Below are 17,929 nucleotides of genomic sequence, written 5' to 3'. Positions count from 1 at the left end.
AGGGAAGATGCTGGCCAATGTCTGTGGTGGCATTGCCAATTTCAAACTACCAGCAGTCTAACTGTTGAAAGCAAAAATGGGATTCCACACACTGTAGTCACCTCATTTAATCCTAGAAATAACGGGGTGGATAACTACTACTGTCTAATAAGGTATCAGCTATGTTACCATTCCCCAGTGTCTGGGAAGACAGTAGTCCTCAGCCTGGCCTGAAGGAGCTTTGCCGTCAATGTTCCCCCATAGAAGTCACAGAACCGTCCATTTGCAGGGCCGTCTGCCAGGCTGCGGTGATACAGAGTGCTGAGGCACGTCCCCACACCATGGAGCTTGTCACCTAGTAGGAGGTCTGTCCTGGAAATCCTTAAGATACACCAGAGTTAAGGAACAGGAACATCTAGAGAATCCAGTAGTTCCAGGGGTTGGCCTGCTCTGTTTGAGGAGGGAGTCGGCCCCCCCACCCCACGTTTGGTATGAGCCATATGCATCACCTCGTCGGGGGAGCCTTGCCAAGCCACAGTTGCCAGAGTCCCACCAGATGCTTCCACCTGCTAGGCCTCAGGTAGGGATGGACTTCCAGATATCAACAGTCTGTGGGTCACTCTGTGCGGTGACAAGATGACCTATATTTCTCTGATTCTCTTCTGTCAGAAACTTAGAAAGTTGTGTTCTTATCTGTTCACCGTCTCTCTTGGTCCTCAGTATCTGGAGACTGGCTGATACTCGGGCACTAGAATTTGATTGCTTCTTCTAGGATCGATTCTGGCCATATCCACACTTGCTTTCCCTATGCTCAATTTTTAGAGGAACTTTCAAAATTAGTTGAGCTTAATTTTTTAATACCTTAGAACCATTTCATGTTATCCTATTTCCATTTGTCACGAGCTGAGCTCATGATTTAGGCCAACCACATTTTCCCTGAGCTCTGAAACCTTAAAAATACTGTAACGTAGGTTTCCTTCTCTAGGAGGGCAGATGGTAGAAACCATGAAACGGTTCCAGCCCAATCATGGTCCAGTGAGCAAGTCCCCAGAGCCTGTGAGAGCTCCCTGTGGAATTCCATCACAGAGTGGCCACAGCATGACGCTCCGCCCTCAGGTCAGGCTGCACTTATCCAGGTAACGGAAGGCTGAATGCCATCTGCAGCGGTGACATCTGGTGACTCCAGGATGTTGACATACCTCTGCTCACACAGTGCTCGACAGCTTGAGAAACAGAGCAGTGCACTAGACCCCAAAGGCAAGAGACAGGCCCGCTCTGCACAGAACCTCAGAAGTCCATGCCTCTCAAGGACCGATGAGGAAGCTGGGAGGACGGAGTCCACTGGCTTAATCACCACCTTCAGGACAGGGCAAGGCTCCGTTAGAACCTCAGTCCCTGCCAACACAAAGGACCCATTTAATCATAGAAATGTGGCTGACAGTTTAACCACATTTCTATGATTAAATGCACTGCAATTTCTTTGTGCATGATGATAACTTCGGATCAGACCAGAAGCACTTTTGTTTAAAAATAAATTATTTACAAAAATTGTGAATCCCATGCAAGCAATTATATATGCAGTGGTTTCTACATAAGCAGTAACCTAACCATAAATAGAATTTTTAGTTATATTCTAAATTAAATAAAAGTTTAAAATCTGCTATAGACTACTGCCAATACTTGGGATCACATCATGGAGGTACTTCCACCCCATAACCACTTTCTCCTTCAGATCCCAAGGGCAAGGAAAAGCTACTTCCTGGGAGCTGTATTCTATTCTATTCTATTCTATTCTATTCTATTCTATTCTATTCTATTCTATTGCCTGGGTGTCCCAGCCAGCCTCTGTTCTGAGTCTGCTCTGGAGGTCCCCTGAGCCCCATTGACAGTATCTTTTAATTGGTTCTTTTTAGTTACATATAACATTAGGATACATTTGACACAATCACAAAAGTGTGGAATGTAATCTGCTCTTCTTCAGCCCCCCGTCACTCCCCATCCACACTTGCTGAAATTTATTTATACTTTGTTTTTAGTTAGTGTCCTGCAGACGTCCTTGACGCTGAGGCTCACTGTGCTGTACTCGTGTGTGTACATGTCAAAGTTCAGCGTCCCTCCACTCTTCTTCCCTTTCTGTCCTTCCTCCCCCCATCTCCTTCATCTCTTCTACTATCTTTCCTCTGTTTTGATGAAATTCCTCTCTTGTTTCTTCTCTCTTTATTTCTCCCTCTCTTATTTAAAGAAAATGTGCTTTATATTTTAAATATTGAGCTGAAATCAACCGAAGCAGAGCACTATACACGGAAAGTGGCCAAGGGAGTAGAAGAAGAGAAAGAGGGGGTCCAAGCATATGGGGGTCCAAGCAAAGATGGAGGAGGGGAGAAGAAGAGGAGGAGAAGAAACAAAGGGAAGAATGCAGGGGAGGAAGGAGGCAGGGACAGAAGGCCATCTAGACCTGCAAAATTTTGCCCAGATCTCACTGGATATACTAAAATATCTTATTGAAAACACGAAATTATCTAAAAGGCTGACAGTAAGCTTCAAGACCTTCAGTCCTAGGGCAAGACCTTCTGTAAGTAGGTTTTCCTGGGGAAATGCGGCGGCCCAGTTGACTCACCTGTGCTGCTGACCGTCCCCGAGAGCTGCACGCCCAGGCTGTGCTCGGCCTGTCACGCTTGGCGGAGCCATGCACTGTGCCCACAGGGTGCAAGCACAGGTATCAGAACCCGTGGTGGGTGGACTGCTTCATATTGTTTTACTATGAATTTCTAAATTCACCAAAGTTTGTAGACACAGTATAACAAATTGCCCACATTCTCGACACTCAGTGTTGTCAGATCCAACTATGTTTACATCTGCTTCAGATTTTTTTCTTAGATAATAAAACATTTCAGATAGAGGGCAATCTCTCCCTGCCCCTGGCCACTGTTTATTCTGGCTTGGATGTTTGTTAGTGCCATATGTATGTTGATAGTACAGTTCTGCATCTATGGTATATATTTATGAAACACTTAGGAACATTTTGCATGTTTTTAAAATTCCATGCACTGAGTGTTACATAGTGTGTGTTCTACTACACCTTGCTTTCTTCTCTCAATATTATTTTTCTGAGACTTCTCCATACTAATACATGCAGCTGGATTCAATCTGCTTAATGCCTCTCACCAGAAGGCTGGGAACGTGTCCTTCACTGATGAGGGGAGACTATTATACTGAACACTTTGTTTCCTGTCTTCTCTGGTATTATCTGCTCCTTGATTAGGCTCTTCTATAAAAACCTCTGGGTTTATTGCTTCTTGTTATGTATCATGTCGTCATTGGGGTATTAGCCATAACTTGGTCTTGTTGTCCGTGGTAGCTGCAGGGTTAACACCTCTGTTCAGTCCCAGTCATCTTAAAGTTAACAGACCACTTCATTGTTAGTATTTGAGCTCCAGGAATAGCACAGTTCCTTTCCCTCCCTCTCTTTGTTCTACTTTATTTCATATATACAGCTTCTATACATTTTATAAACCAGCTTTTGCCATCTCAAGGAAGTCAACCGTGTGTCTCTTCCCACATCCTCCTTCAGTTTGGTAACTTGAAATCAACTATGGTTGGAGCATGTCAATCATGGAAATAAGCAAGTGCTGCAAATTAAGGCTTTTTCTAGAAATCCACCCATTAAACACGTATCAGGATAGCATTTTAAAACTCCAAATATGTGTTGTCATTATTTTGGAGTAAAAATTCCATTATCTTTTTAAAAGATTTTTTAATAGCAGAAAAATTTAAATTTATCCAAATACTTGCTATTTCTGGTCTTCGTATTTCTGCTCACTTTGTGGACATTGACTTCTACCTGCTGATTTTTTCCTTTCGCATGAGAGTCTTCCTTAACATTGCTTATAATGCACATCTACTGTTGATTCATTCAGTTTTGACGCAGTGCAAAGGATATTCTTGAAGACTATTTCTTTCGGCCTAGACTCTAGGTCTGCAGGTTTGTTGGTCATCTGCTTCCTCTTAGGACTCGCAGGCACCGCGTCCTGGCTTGCCCGTGGTGCCCAGAAGCCCAGCTCCCAGTGTGGCTCCCTCCGCTTGCTCCCCGGGCCCCTCCTCATTGCTCATTTTAAGCAGTGAGGTGAGGTGCCTGCTCCTGGTTGCCCTGCTTTTGTTCAGTTTGGGGTTGGCTGAGATTCTTGGATCTGTGACTGTGGTTTTCCTCAGTTTGAAATTCCCTTTATTCCTGCTCTCATGGATGTCCGTCCCTTCTCCCGTGATGTCTACTCTGCTGGTATCCCACCAGTGTGTCTTTCATTTCCAACACCGTATTTTTCAGAAAGTTCAATTGGGGCCTTTCTTGTATCTTCCACAGCTCTACTTACCATGCTTTGTCTTTCCTGCCCCTTTTGAAACACAGTTATGGCGGCTTTACCTTCCTCATCTCGGCGGTTTGCTGGTGTATCTCCCATGTGAATGGCACGTCCTGCTTCTTTGCATTACTGGCACCTTTTCATTGGATGCCAAAAAACTGAGCTTCACTTTGTTGGCTGCTGTATGATTTTCATTTTCATTTTCCTAAGGATCCCTGAGCTCTGTGCAACGCATGGTTACTCAGCACTGAGCTGAGCATCCTTCACCTGAACCTTCCCAGTACCCACCGTGCCCTGGACTGCCACGGTCTTCTCTCCACCTGGTGTGAACAGCACTACTCTTGAGCTTTGAGGATTGTTACCCTCTCTCCTCGCAGGTGGTTGTCCTCCTGGCTTGGAATAACGTCCCAAACACAGTGCTGTTGGGCCCCCTGAGAGGGCAGAGGGCTCCTGGTTACCCCTGGAGAGTTCTCTGTGTGCTCCTTGCTGCCCTCCAGGACCCTGCCTGTACCCTGCCTGCCCCGGCCGGCCTGGGCCCTGACTCCAATGCCTCCACATAGAGTCTTTCCCTCCAGTTGGGTCCCCTCTCCTGTGTGGTGGCTGCAAACTCTCTGTGCACAGTAACCTGCATTTGGTCATAGGGCTGTTCTTGGTTGTCCCTTTCTCGGGAATCACTGACCCGTGCTTCCTAATGCCTCATCCTGGGAAACCATTGTTTTATATTTTGCTCATATTTTTAGTTTCTTTCAAGAGAAAGAATAGAATCCTTCTTACCCCATCTTGGCCAATCCTGGCAGCATCACATTGTAATTATTATAAACTGGCTTTAGATTTCACACCTAGTCCCACAGTTTGGTAAATGTGCATCTGCACTTGAAATAAGACTGCTAGTCATGTGCTAGTTTATCACCTTTCTAACGACTCAAGCCTGAGGTCTGACCCCAGACCTCACGGTCACTAAGGTGACCCTGTGAAGGTCTTAGAGAGATGGTGAGTCCCTGTGAAAACTTTGTGGCTGACAGCTCCAGCCGGATTCCTATTTTGAATTTCTTCACCAGAGGATGAATTTTTTTTTCCAAAAAGGATGAATTACTCATATGCGTGATTTAAAAATAAAATAGCTACATAAACATATGTAGCTTATAGATGGCATAAACACATCCCATGACTTAAAATGCTAAAAATATTTGCTAACTCATCAAAATTTGCAGATGGAAAATGTCTGTGTCTTTGTAATGCCACAAAGAACAATACTATATTGAAAACATTGCCACTTGTAATTAGTAAAACTTAAAGCATTTACTTTCCCAGGGAGTGTGTAGTTGTGTGAAAAGTTACTTTTCCTGTAAAGTTTTCTCTTTTCCAATTCTTCATGCCAACAACAGGTTTGGGGAGAGCAGCCTTCATAGCTTACCTGCCTGTCTGTGCATTCCAGAACCTCATTATTACAACTCCAGTAAGGAACTTCACCTCAAGAGATACTTCTTCTTGCTACCAAGACAGAGATTTTGTCTGTGAGTGGTGAAATGCTCAATGACACACTCATTTGACCTCTAGGAACATTGCTGAAAGTTACAATTTGATTTAATCATCCTAAAGCATCACACTGACTGTAACTGGAATTTTTTGCTACAAAAGCACAGGACTAAAGAAGCCTGTGTACTTCCTCTTCTATACCTAGCCTCCCCCAGTTATCTGGAAGAACTAGCAGTTTGTGTTGAACACATGGTCCCCAATTCTTTTTAAGTTGGTCCTATCTACTCAGAGCAAGTCAGTAGGACAGATTTGGAAATGTGGTGATCAATTTGCCTGCCCCTAGCCTTGCTCAGACATGCTCTGCTGCCTGAAAGATAACGCAGGTGATCTTCACATTGTTAACTGGTTATTTCATTGAAGTCATGCATATGTCTGCTACACGCACGTGAGGAGCCAAAGCGTCCTCAGCTTGCTTAAGAAAAGCAGTGGCTTCATTTTCCCCATCCAGGAAATTCTTCAAAACCTCTTTGGCTGAGTCTTTTGATACTTACCTCTTCGTCTATAAATTACATGTGTATATTGCTATGTCTTTTTTGAAAGTATATTCTTTTAGTTTGAGCCAATGCAAGTGATTTTCTATCATAAAACAAGAATAAGCAGCTCTCCTCCCCCCACACCCCACACGCACCACCAGCATACGCAACTCCAAGAAAACCCCAGCTTCTCTGTTCTCTCGGACAGGATTCTCTCAGGTCAACACCCGGGGCATCTCCATGAGCGGCCCCTCCAGGATCCCCATGACCCTGTCATCCTGACCAACTCCTTCCACGTGGCTCCACCCTTTCCTCCCCAGCCTCCCAATAAAGATATGGTAACATAAGTTAGGTCATGATTTAATTTCTACATCATTTATCCACATAAATGCTAGTGACACAGTATTAAGATGATTCATTTTTATTTCCCATACATTTTTAATTTTGTCTGATTTAATAATGTTCTTGATGTCCTATGTGCTATGTCCTTCATGTTGACCTCTTTTTCATGTACTTAATAATATTTCAGCTCCAGACTTTGGACCCTTACTAGTGTCTCTCTCTCTCTCTCTCTCTCTCTCTCTCTCTCTCTCTCTCTCTCTCTCTCTCTTTCTCTTTCATGTGCACGTGTGCGAGCTCGCTTTTTTTTTTTTTTTGGTACTGGGTATGGAACCCAGGGGTGCTTAACCACTGAACCACATCCCCAGCCCATCTATCTGTCTATCTATCTATATACACACACGTATACATATATATATACACACACACATAAAATATATTTAATATGTTTGTATATATAAAAATACATTTATATATAAATAATGTATATTATTAAGAGACAGGGTCTTACAAATTGCTTAGGGCCTCACTAAGTTGCTGAGGCTGGCTTTGAACTCGCACTCCTCCTGCCTCAGCCTCGGGAGCCACTGGGGTTACAGGCCTGTGCCACGCGCCCAGCTGGACTCTCTTCTTGGTTCATGCAGATGAACCAGGTACCCTCTCCGCCCCAGTTTGCCTGTGGGTCCTAGTGCCAGCAGCACACCTGCCCTGCTGGGAACCCACACACCCTCTACTTTCCCTTTCTCCCAAGTGTAGCCCTTTCCTTAGTTTTCTCATTTTGATGGTGCATGACACTGGGTGGCTTCCTGAGAAGGGTGGTGTGTCTAAATATCTTTCCTCTTCACTCACTTTTGGTTAAGAATTGAACCTATCTTCCCAGCCCTGGAGTGGCTATTGAGAAAACCAAAGCCTTTCTGGGTCCCACTGGATAACCCCAGTATTTCTCTCTCAGAAGCTTTAAGGATCTTCTTTGTCCCAGGTAGTCCAAAATCTCATGTTATGCACTTTGGTGTCGGCCTGTTTTGATTCACTGCCCCATTCGCCGTGCCAGATGCTTTGATTGGTTTTCCGTGTGTGGGTCCTCACATTCTCGTCTGGGAACATTCTCAACTGATTTCCACGTCAGCCTTCCCTGTCCTCTCTCTCCCAAACCTCCACTGTTAGGACTCTTGAGTTCACAGCTTGCCCTTCGGATGACCTTTTCGTACTTTGTCCTTTTTATACTTCCTGAGAAACTTCTCGAGTCTTCCATGCTCCATGAACACTTTTACTATTCCTATCACGTTTTAATCTCCAACAGCACACGTTCCTCTTCCTGGGTGTAAGTGATTTGTTCATCACTCTGAAGATACTAACGAAGGTTATTTGGGTTTTGTTAAGTATTTTTCTTCTTTCAGACTTTGTTTCTTTGGTGGTTCCTGCGTGCATGCTTGCCCTGGTCTGTCTTTCATGCTGAAGGCCTCTGTAGATATCCAGCAATCTTGGCTGTGTTCTTGTAAGTCAGAGTGGGCTCATCGCCTTGGTGGCCTAGCTGAATCCCTACCCTGCCCTAATCCTGCTTATCTTTGAGGACGGGGTCCTTGGAAGCCAGAGGTCCCTCTTCAGGTCGGGGAGGCAAGCCCAGCTGGAGCCAAGACAGTTGCCAAAGTGATCTCCAGAGAAGCTCTGACTCTGTTGTGGTCCCATCTGCATACTGCATATGACACAGCCCGGTCCCTTGACAGTTGACAATTGTCATGAGAATGACCTGAAAGAACCATAAAAGCAGCAAGAACCCGGGGAGCCCAAATCCCTAGAAGCTCTCCATTCTGGAAAAGCCATTCACATCCTCCCTTTATTAGTCTAAGTACCCCCTCAGTTCTTTACCCTATATCCATGACCTCCTGACCTGTACCCGGTGGAGAAGAATGATTTGTAGTCTACCTTCCACTTCTCCTATTCTTGGCCAAAAATAAAAGTCTCCCTCACTGCTCAGTTGGCACTGGGTCTCATTACTGATTCCACAATTCCAAGATGGAAAAGGACCCAGTTTGGGGTTTAAAAACAATGGCAATAGGCTCTCAAAGCTGAACAGTAGCCCTGTGTTGTGAGCGACGGGTCTGCTCACCTGGAGACCTCCTCTGTCAGCAATCTGGGGTCTTTTCCCTGGGACTGATCAGATTGTCCACTGAAGGAAATTCTCTGTTAGAGGCCCCAAGCCTGGTGACTCCCCATTCTGAAGTCGAGTGAGGAGCGAGGCCTGGGCTGTGCACGTTCCACCGAGTCATTCTTACTGAATCCTGGTTTTCGGGAGCGGGGGAGTGCTCTCCTTTGACAGACCTTCCTGACAGTCCAGCACTCCCTGTGGTCACTCTTCCAGAGGACACCTCTAGTCTTCTTCCACCTTCCATGATGGTGGAGAGCGAAGCCAGGTACTGTCACTGTCTAACCAGACTTTCAACCAGTCCTCATGACTCTTCTCCCACCTCACCTCCTCGTGATGTTTGGACAAGAGATGCCCCCAAAAGGGATGCGTTCGTGCAGGAATGTTCAGAACTGAAATGAATAGATCATGAAATCAACCTCATCAATGGATTAATCCATTTGGTGGATTGATAATTTGAATGGACTAACTGAATGGTCGTTAGGAAGATGGGGTGTAGCTGGAGGAAGTGAGATTCTGGGGGCTGTCCTTTGGGGATTATACAGTCCCTGGTCTATCCCGCGGCTGCCGTGAACTGAGCAGCTTTCCTGGGCCTGTCCGTCCGCCATCATGTCTGGCTTCACGTAGGACAATGAAGTCAGCAGACCAAGGCTGAGCCTCTGAAACTGTGAGCCCAGAATAAACTTTTCTTCTTCTTAGTGGCTCTTGTCGGGTGTTTTGATCAACTTACCTTAAACTTGAAGTCGATTTTGCACTTGAACAACACCTGCATAAGTAAAAAATGGGTTTGTTTTGAACTTTATATTGTTCTTATTACAAAACTATGATCTCCCCAAATTAGCAGTCAGTTTCATGGTCAGGGCTTGAATAGCGGGAGACAGTTTATCCAGACTCGTGATGCCTGCTGGCTGCTCCTCTAACCCCGTCGCACCAGGTGCTGAAGATCACACTCGTGGGACCAGGGAGTCACCAGTGTGCGGACTTGTTAGGACTCGGGAGTGGGTCGACTTGGTTCTGTGCGTCATCAAACCGTACGAAAGCAAAACAGTGACACTGCCTACTTTAATTTCTGTCCACTTCTTACCAGAGCTAAAATAAGTTAATTCACTGCAAAGTTGGACTTTTTGAGATAGTAATCAATTTTACCATAGTGAGACAAAAGCCTTATGAAAGGCCAAGGCCCACACGGCAAGCTGTGACCAACACAACCACCCACCACACGGCAGACAGTGCGGGAGGCCCAGGCTCGCTCCTGCGGGATTCTCCAGAGTGGCAGAGAACACGGAGCAGGACAGACAGGTCTCAGCCTAGGCCTGTTCCAGAGCAGGCCTGCCACTGGCTCAGGCTGTCTCCTGGATGCGGCAAAGCATTTTCAGAGGCCAGGCAGGTCCCCATATCCGGGAGAAGCAGCACTCCAACTAGAGGAAGAGAAAAGAAACGTTTAGCATGAAAATTTCCCGAAATTTAGAAAATTCTAGTTACCTTTCAAGAAACCTATAATTGAAGAAGTGGCACAAAAGCTGATTATCCACTCCTTTACACATTGATTCTTTGAATTTCTTTAGATGCATGTCATTAGTTTTCCCAGTGAAATCCAAAACAGTGTTATTTAAATGTCATTAACAGCTAACACCTCTAAGCTCTAAAAATACAATGACAAAAGATTCTTCTGCTTCATTTTATTCTTTAGCTGTACCCATCACCAAATACCTTTTGTAACCCATAAAACTGACTTGAAGATTTTGATGGGATCATTCCTGTGAATTGTTGGTGGAAAGAGAAAAGCGTTTTCATTGAAATTCAAAAAGCAGAGATTAAGCTAGAAGTCAGCAGAACAACTCAAAAACATCAGCATGCTCTCAGCACCCATACCTTATTAGACAGGCGCGTCACTCCATGACTTAAGCACAAGTAGCACATACTGAACAATAATGCCTGGCGATGGGACGTTCACAAACTTCCAAGAAACCTTTACTGAACAAGGCCGTGGGCTTGGCTTTAAGAGTACAAAGGCAGGCACAAGCCTGGAGTGCACAGCAGTGAGGGGTGCGGGTGAAGCAGGTGACGAGCAGCTGCCGGGCTGAGAGCTTGGTGGGCACGTGGGGACAGTCTTGCAGGGACAAGGGGTCCGGAAGGCTTCCTCAGCAGAAGAAGGTCGAAGCTAACACGCGAGGATTGAGTGGGCATTCACCAGGATGCCAGCGGGCGGGAAGCCAGCCAGGCAGAGCCAGCCCACGGGCACACGCAGGACGGCAAGCTTTAGTGATACCGAGTCAGACAGAAGGCTGCGGAAGTCAACGGGGAGCAAGTCGAACAAATGTTTACAAACCATGTGAAAGAATCTGTCCTAAAACTGATATGGACAGAGGAGACCGTCACTCTCTCTCTGTCCCTCTCTCTAGCTCTCTATCTATGGCCCATTGTCTGTCTGCCTGCAGTTTCTGTGAGATTTTAAAAATAATTTTTCTGGTTTGCAATTATTTCCCCCAAGCTCAGGAAAGCACCGGATACCTCCCGGACATTCAATAGATCTTTGTGGAATGAGGGGACTCAGTGTTTAGCTGAGAATAGCCTGACTAGACTTATGCCCCCAAATAAATAAACACACGCATGCACACACACTGCACCTGCATGTTGGGGCATGAACAGAAGCCGTGAGATTGGTTTGGCTGAGTCCCTGTGTAGGTAAAGGGTGATGGCGGGGACAGATTCACACCCACAGTGGGAGATCTTAACTACCCTTTTCAGTATTCCATAGGAAAAGTAGACCCAAACATCAGCACAGTATAGATCCGGACACCTCAATTAGCAAATCAAACTAATGGATATAAAGAGATTGCTGGATTCAACAATGACAAAATGAGTTTTCTGTTCGAGCGTAAGCAGAATATTTGCAAAAACTGACTATATCCGATCTCATAAAACAAATCTCAAATATGCATAGGAAAATAACACAATGTTTGTGCTCTCATCGTGAGATAATTAAGTTAAAAATCAGTAGCAAAAAGATAACAAGAAAGTCCCTCAACTTACATAAATTTAGAAAAAAAACTTATTAATGCATTTGTTTCAAAAATATAAAATGCAAATTAAACACTTATATCCAATTAAATGTTAATGAAAATGCTGCACTCCAAAGCTTAGGAGATGCAAAATTATGCAAAAACATACATTTCTAACTATAAAAAAGAAACATTAGGGAAAAAATGGCTACAAAATGTCAAGGAGTTAAGCAAACATCTCAAGAAAGTTAAGAAAACACAAGACAAAAACCATTAGAATGAAGAAAATGACATAAGAGAAGGAAATAACATGTTTAATGACTAAAGAGGGGCCATGGGGACCTATGTTAGTCAGTCTTTCATTGCTGTGACAAAATACCTGAGAAAACAGCTTAAAGAAAAAAAGATTTAATTTGGCTCAGAGTTTTAGAGGTTTCAGTCCATAGTCTCTTGGCCCCATTGCTTTGAGCTTCTGGTGAGGTGGAACATCATGGCAGGGAGGGCAGGGAACATCTTATGGTGCCTAGAAAGCAGAGAGAGAGAGAGAGAGAGAGAGAGAGAGAGAGAGAGAGAGAGAGAGAGAGAAGCGATGAGGGAGGGAAGGAGACAGGGATGGAGAAAAGGAGGGTGGGTGGGTTAAGTGACAAGATACACCCCTCCGGGACATAGCCCCAGTGACTCACTCCTCCTTCTAGCTTGGCTCCCCCTGAGTTTTTACCACTTCCCAATAATGCAATCAAATGATTAATCCATCAGTGGATTGATCCACTTGTGATGTCAAAGCCTTCATGATCCAGTCACTTCCCAAGGGCCCACCTCTGGACACTTTGGCACTGGGGACAAGCTTCCGACACAGGAGCCTGTAGGAGGCACTGCAAGCCCAAGCCTCAGGCCGTGTCCAGCTCCTGGGCATGGTCCCTTTATGATCCTTTCCTCGGCCCACATTTCTCTTCCGTGTGCTTTTGGTAGGTAAGTTACATTTTCACCACAAAATGGTTTAAACATTCCTATCTTGTGGGAAAACAAATAGAGGAGATGGTCGTCTCTGGTCCAGTAGGGAAACAGGAAACAGGATCCTACATAGTAAAGAATTAAACTGACTGGGCTCTGGAGAACGGAGGCTCTGGACTCCCCTGCCTTGTCTGAAAAGGAAAATAGGTCAATGTGAGACCCGCTGACCCAGAAATCTGCAGGATGTTCCCCAAGTGGAGCTGTCCCGTGTCTTGCTCTCAGTGAGGCTGAACTCGGAGGGCCGTCAGGGCAGTGGAGAGGGAGAGAGGGACAGAGGAGAAAGAGGTGAGATGGAACCACAGGTGGACTCCAGAGCCACGGGCACTTTGCACACTCAGGAAGGATACTGGAAGGAAGGGACCTGGTGGCAGCCCCAGAAGGGAGTGCCCCCAAATGAGCAATGACCAGCAGCGGGTGGATAAAGGAGCCAAGGAGGGAGCCTGTGACTCATGACTTCTGTCCGTGAGGGGATGGCCCTCTGCGCGGGCGCTGGGTGTCTGGAGGAGGAGCAGGGCAGACGCAGTGGTGCCGGGGCTACGCTGCTGTGAAAGGTTCAAATGCTGCAGCCAGAAGCCAGGGACACATGTGCAGAGCCGAGGAGAGGTTCTGTGGGGCTGGGAGGGAGGGGAGAACCAGCCTGGACAGACAGCCTCCTCCATTACTGGGAGCGAGGGGGGAAGGACAGCTTGTCCCTAAAGTGGCAAGAAGGCACCTGATGCCCTCCCTTTCATCTTGCTGCTGTCTACAAGTAAAGGTGGGAGGGAGGGGAGGGAGGGCTAAGGGAGTGGAGAGTTAGAGAGGCCAAGGGCAGCCCGCGGAAGGCAGCAAGAGCTGGCCACCCTGGGCGCAGCCCAGCGGTCAGCTGTGTGTTGCACTGACGGCGCTGTGTTCCCCATCCGTCCACGGGACGGCACTACACTGTTTTCCAGTTTCCTGAAGGTATTGTTTTTGAATCTAAATTCCTACTTTCAGTGTCTCCTCATTGCGTGCTCGTTTTTGGCCTATGGCAGCTTCTCTAGCTACAGAGGAGACCACGTGAACAATGGAGGGGTACCAGACTTCACCCCACAACGTGAAAGTGGTTAATTTTTAAGATAGTGAGACATGGCAACAATATAAAAGAAAAAATATTTTATTATATTGCCGCAATACCTTTTTTACACACCCATAAAGTGATGTTTCCAAAAAGACCTTATATTTTACTGTTGGTTAGACCTGAGTTCAAATCCAGCACTAACCATACCAATTACATTCTCTAAAAATGGGGACATGGGATCTCCCTCTCAAAGACTCTGTGAAGAGCAAATTTCATACCAACCCTTGAACTTGAGTGGGAACAGCCACACACCCCCATCCCTCCCCCCACCCCCATAGTGTGCAGTGGTTGACATCCAGGTCACCACAGGTCACTCATTGTCCTTACCATCCAAGAAACCTAGGTTTCACTGTCAATTGTATCAATAACTGTTTGAGTCTTTTAAATTCTTTCATCATAAAGTTGGTTTGAGTGGAAAGGGATCTTCTAAGATATAGAATTTGGAATTGATTTCCAATCAGAATTCTCTGGTACTTACCCAGCCATTACTAATTTTGACTTCAGTGCCTTGTAAACATGGAAGTTTGGCTGTAAACCAATGTAAATTTCTCTTCACTACCAATTTCGAATGTGTAATATAGCAGCCTCATTTAAAACCGACTTATAAATGAAGGAAAAAAATCTGCAACAGGTGAGAGCTCTCTCAAACACAGCCAAAATAAGAGGAAAAGCGGATTTCCCAAACCTAAGGGACAAAACATGCTTTTTAGATTGGTCCTGGAAGGTTAAGACATATCTTTAAACTGAATTATGTAGTCCTAGGAATAAGGCAATTCTACCTTTAAGTAGGCTCCACCTGTCCTGGACGTTGTCAAAGCGCTCAGCATCCGGGATGATCCAAGTCCTCAGGACAAGACCTCTGCTGGCAGCAAGGCTGAAGTCCGAGGAAGCCGTGACATCTTGTTTGTAAATACTGATAAAATAAAAATCCTGAATATTGCTACATATGTTCTATTTTTAGGAATGCCTGTGATACACTGCTTAGGGGAAAACAGAAGTTTCAGAGACACATATTAACACACATGTGCACACACACAAACTGCTTGCACACATTTGTACACACACACAACCATACAGTCTATGTTCACCCAAAATTTCAAGATAAATTCACACTAGGAGACACACTGCAATATCTGAATTATGCAAAAGGCAGGGAATTAGACTTAAAGGAACTGTCACTTTTTATTTTACATGTTTCATAGTGCATCAGTTTGCAATAGAAGGTATTGTTTTATGATTTTAGATAAGTAAAGATTAATTGACAAATAAATCTATATAAATAATGACATAGCTATTTAAAGTGAATTATTATGAAAATGATCTGAAAAAGAATACATAGTTAATGAAACATTTTATAACTTTAAAAGTCATTACCATTAGTTAGGATCCCAGGACTTGTCTAGTTCTATCAGATTTAGTCCACAGTTTAAGTAATTACTACATGTAGGACACTTTGTAAAAGCCCTACAAGCATTAGAGCATTTAATCCTGGTACTAAATCTCTGAGATTAGCATTATTAGGCTCATTTCCCTATGAGGAAACTCAAGCCCGGGGAGATTAAGTGTTCTTGCCAAAGTCACATCATTCAGAGTGGACTGAGAATTTGAACTGTGGTCTAAACCATGACACCCCACAACTACCTGCCTTCTCTCACGCTTCACGTTTTAGGCGAAAAAACATCCACTAGCAAAATTTCAAAAAGAATTGAGAGATCAGAAATATATATCACTGTGAACAAATGGTCCTACGGGGAACTTAAATGCTGATTAGCCAATTACTGTAACACATTATCAAAAATTGTCACTTTATACCAACAAGCACTTTATGTACCTAAACCTTGCCAAAAGCGATCACTGGAGACAGCAGGATACAGAAAATGGAAAGAACCATAAAATCTTCATCTCAATGAAACCAATGGAGGAGTCAAAGTGAATTAACCCTTTGATGGACCAATTCCACCCACCCAATATCCAGACGCAGCCCCCTAAGGACAGAAGCCAGAGGCTCTTGACTGCAAACGTCTAATAACACACAGTGAGGAAGGCACAGTCTGAATACTATTTACATGAAGGTAGCAGAAAATCCAACCAAAGTCACTTAAATATATGCAAATGAAAGCTCAGGTATGACTTGATCCACAGGCTCCAACACTCCACGAGGACCACTTCCCCGTCCTTTTGCTCCTGGCTCCATTTCCTCCTGGACAACTTTCTAGGATGGTGGTGGGTTCTAAGGGTCCTCACACCTACCCAAGCGGGAGTCCACAGGTCTGTCTAACCACAGCCCTGGGATTCAGCATGATGGAGCCATCTTGGATGGTGCAGCTTCCCCAGGGCTGGGATGGAATGTGGGCTGCTGACTGGCTCAGGCCTGGTCACTTGTGATGCTACTAGAGTCAACTGAGCTCACAAGGAGGGGACATTTGAGGGGTCAGCTTTCACATGAAGATCCAGAGCTGTTACTGCAGCACAGTAGACCTGTGATGAACCCAGAGTGAGTGTGGCCTGGAGTTGGCTCTCCCGAGCCTCGGGTGGCCTGGCTCTTGGTCTCACTACAGCCTGGTGGTGGACAGGCCAACCACGGTGACCTTCCTACTAAAGCTCGTCCTCAGTGGTCCCACTTCTTCTCTCCGCCTGTCCTCCAGCCACACCTGGTGCCCCAGCCCTGAGCCTCTGCAGTTCCCATCTGATACCAAGGAGCTGTCTCATGGCAGCCGTGAGGAGGCCTTCAGTGTGCCTCAGAGCTGACCCACTCCTGGGTGGGTGAAGGGTATTTGACCTCTCCTTCCCAGGCAGGCAGGAATGGGGACGTGTGGGTGTGTGAGGGCCGGAGCTGAGGCAGAGGAAGGAGGGGAAGGAAAAGTGTTAGGCTACCTCAGCCCCTTTCATGGCCAGGATGTCCCCAGCTATCCACTCTGGAGAGGAAAAGAGCCCCTTCAATACTGAAGTTCATAGTGGACTATCAAAGAGGAAATTCTGTCCTGAAAACAACAATTCTGTCCTAAAAAAGTTAATTAATTTTATTCTCTCCAAAGCTCCACAGATGAACAAGTTACAGGTCACAATACAGAGGCTTGGGGCGGAGTCTACTTGGGCAGCTCTGCATTGCAAATTTTCATTCTCTGTCTCAAGTTGAGAAACATCAGTTTTACTTTCCACCTACTATTTGCCAAAACTTTTAAAGAAACTATGGCCTTCACACCTTCTTTTTCTTTTCACTTGTGTGTGTGTGTGTGTGTGTGTGTGTGTGTGTGTGTGTGTGTGGTTATGGAGACTGAACCCAGAAGTGCTCCACCACTGAGCTACACTTTTTTTTTTAAAGAGAGAGAGAGAGAGAGAGAGAGAGAGAATTTTTTTTTAATATTTATTTTTTAGTTTTCGGCGGACACAACATCTTTGTTGGTATGTGGTGCTGAGGATTGAACCCGGGCCGCACGCATGCCAGGCGAGCACGCTACCGCTTGAGCCACATCCCCAGCCCCTGAGCTACACTTTTTTATTCTATTTTGAGACAGAGTATCACTAGGTTGCTGAGTGTGGCCTCAAACTCATGATCCTCCTACTTCAGACTCCTAAGGCACTGTGATTTCAAGGCTCCCTACCCAAAAGATGAATGTTTTTAAAACATCAAGAGGAAAAACATCTGCTTCTACTCTGCAAAATTCCACCTGGTATACTGTATTTGAGAAAATTAATTTGGTCCTTTTATTAATAACTTTCAAATGAATATAAATATTAGACTACCTTTTTCCCAATTAGTTGTTTCTGCTGCACTGAAATGGAAAGCAAACTCTTCAAATACAATATGTGATATGTTTAGTTAAGACAAAGCCAAAGAAGCCCCTCAGGCCCTCTGGGATCCTGGACTCCAAATACCCAGCATCACCCACCTAGGGCGTGAGTCTAGGTACCTTGTGCATAAATCTAAACCTTCAAGCCTCAGTCATACAGAAATAGTGTGAAATAAAAAGAATAGTGCCAAAATACCATGGCCA

The 17,929-nt window shown here is 45.1% G+C and overlaps 1 long non-coding RNA gene across 1 annotated transcript in view; it reads right to left on the bottom strand.

Moving 5' to 3' along the window:
- Window positions 1-8,628: 8,628 nt before the first annotated feature.
- LOC308649818 overlaps window positions 8,629-17,929 on the bottom strand; it is a 56,198-nt gene continuing 46,897 nt past the window's right edge. The window contains exons 2-5 of the long non-coding RNA XR_014022174.1: window positions 14,714-14,847; window positions 12,207-12,350; window positions 8,790-10,243; window positions 8,629-8,748 (exon numbers count right to left, since the gene is read on the bottom strand). This is a non-coding gene — a long non-coding RNA (uncharacterized lncRNA). The remainder of the gene's footprint in view (window positions 8,749-8,789; window positions 10,244-12,206; window positions 12,351-14,713; window positions 14,848-17,929) is intronic.

Source organism: Spermophilus citellus (genome assembly GCF_964194105.1).
Source record: "Spermophilus citellus genome assembly, chromosome: 5".
NCBI classification, from domain to species: domain Eukaryota; kingdom Metazoa; phylum Chordata; class Mammalia; order Rodentia; family Sciuridae; genus Spermophilus; species Spermophilus citellus.
The sequence above is the reverse complement of the archived record's forward strand: the minus strand, read 5'-3'. Positions and strand labels throughout refer to the sequence as shown.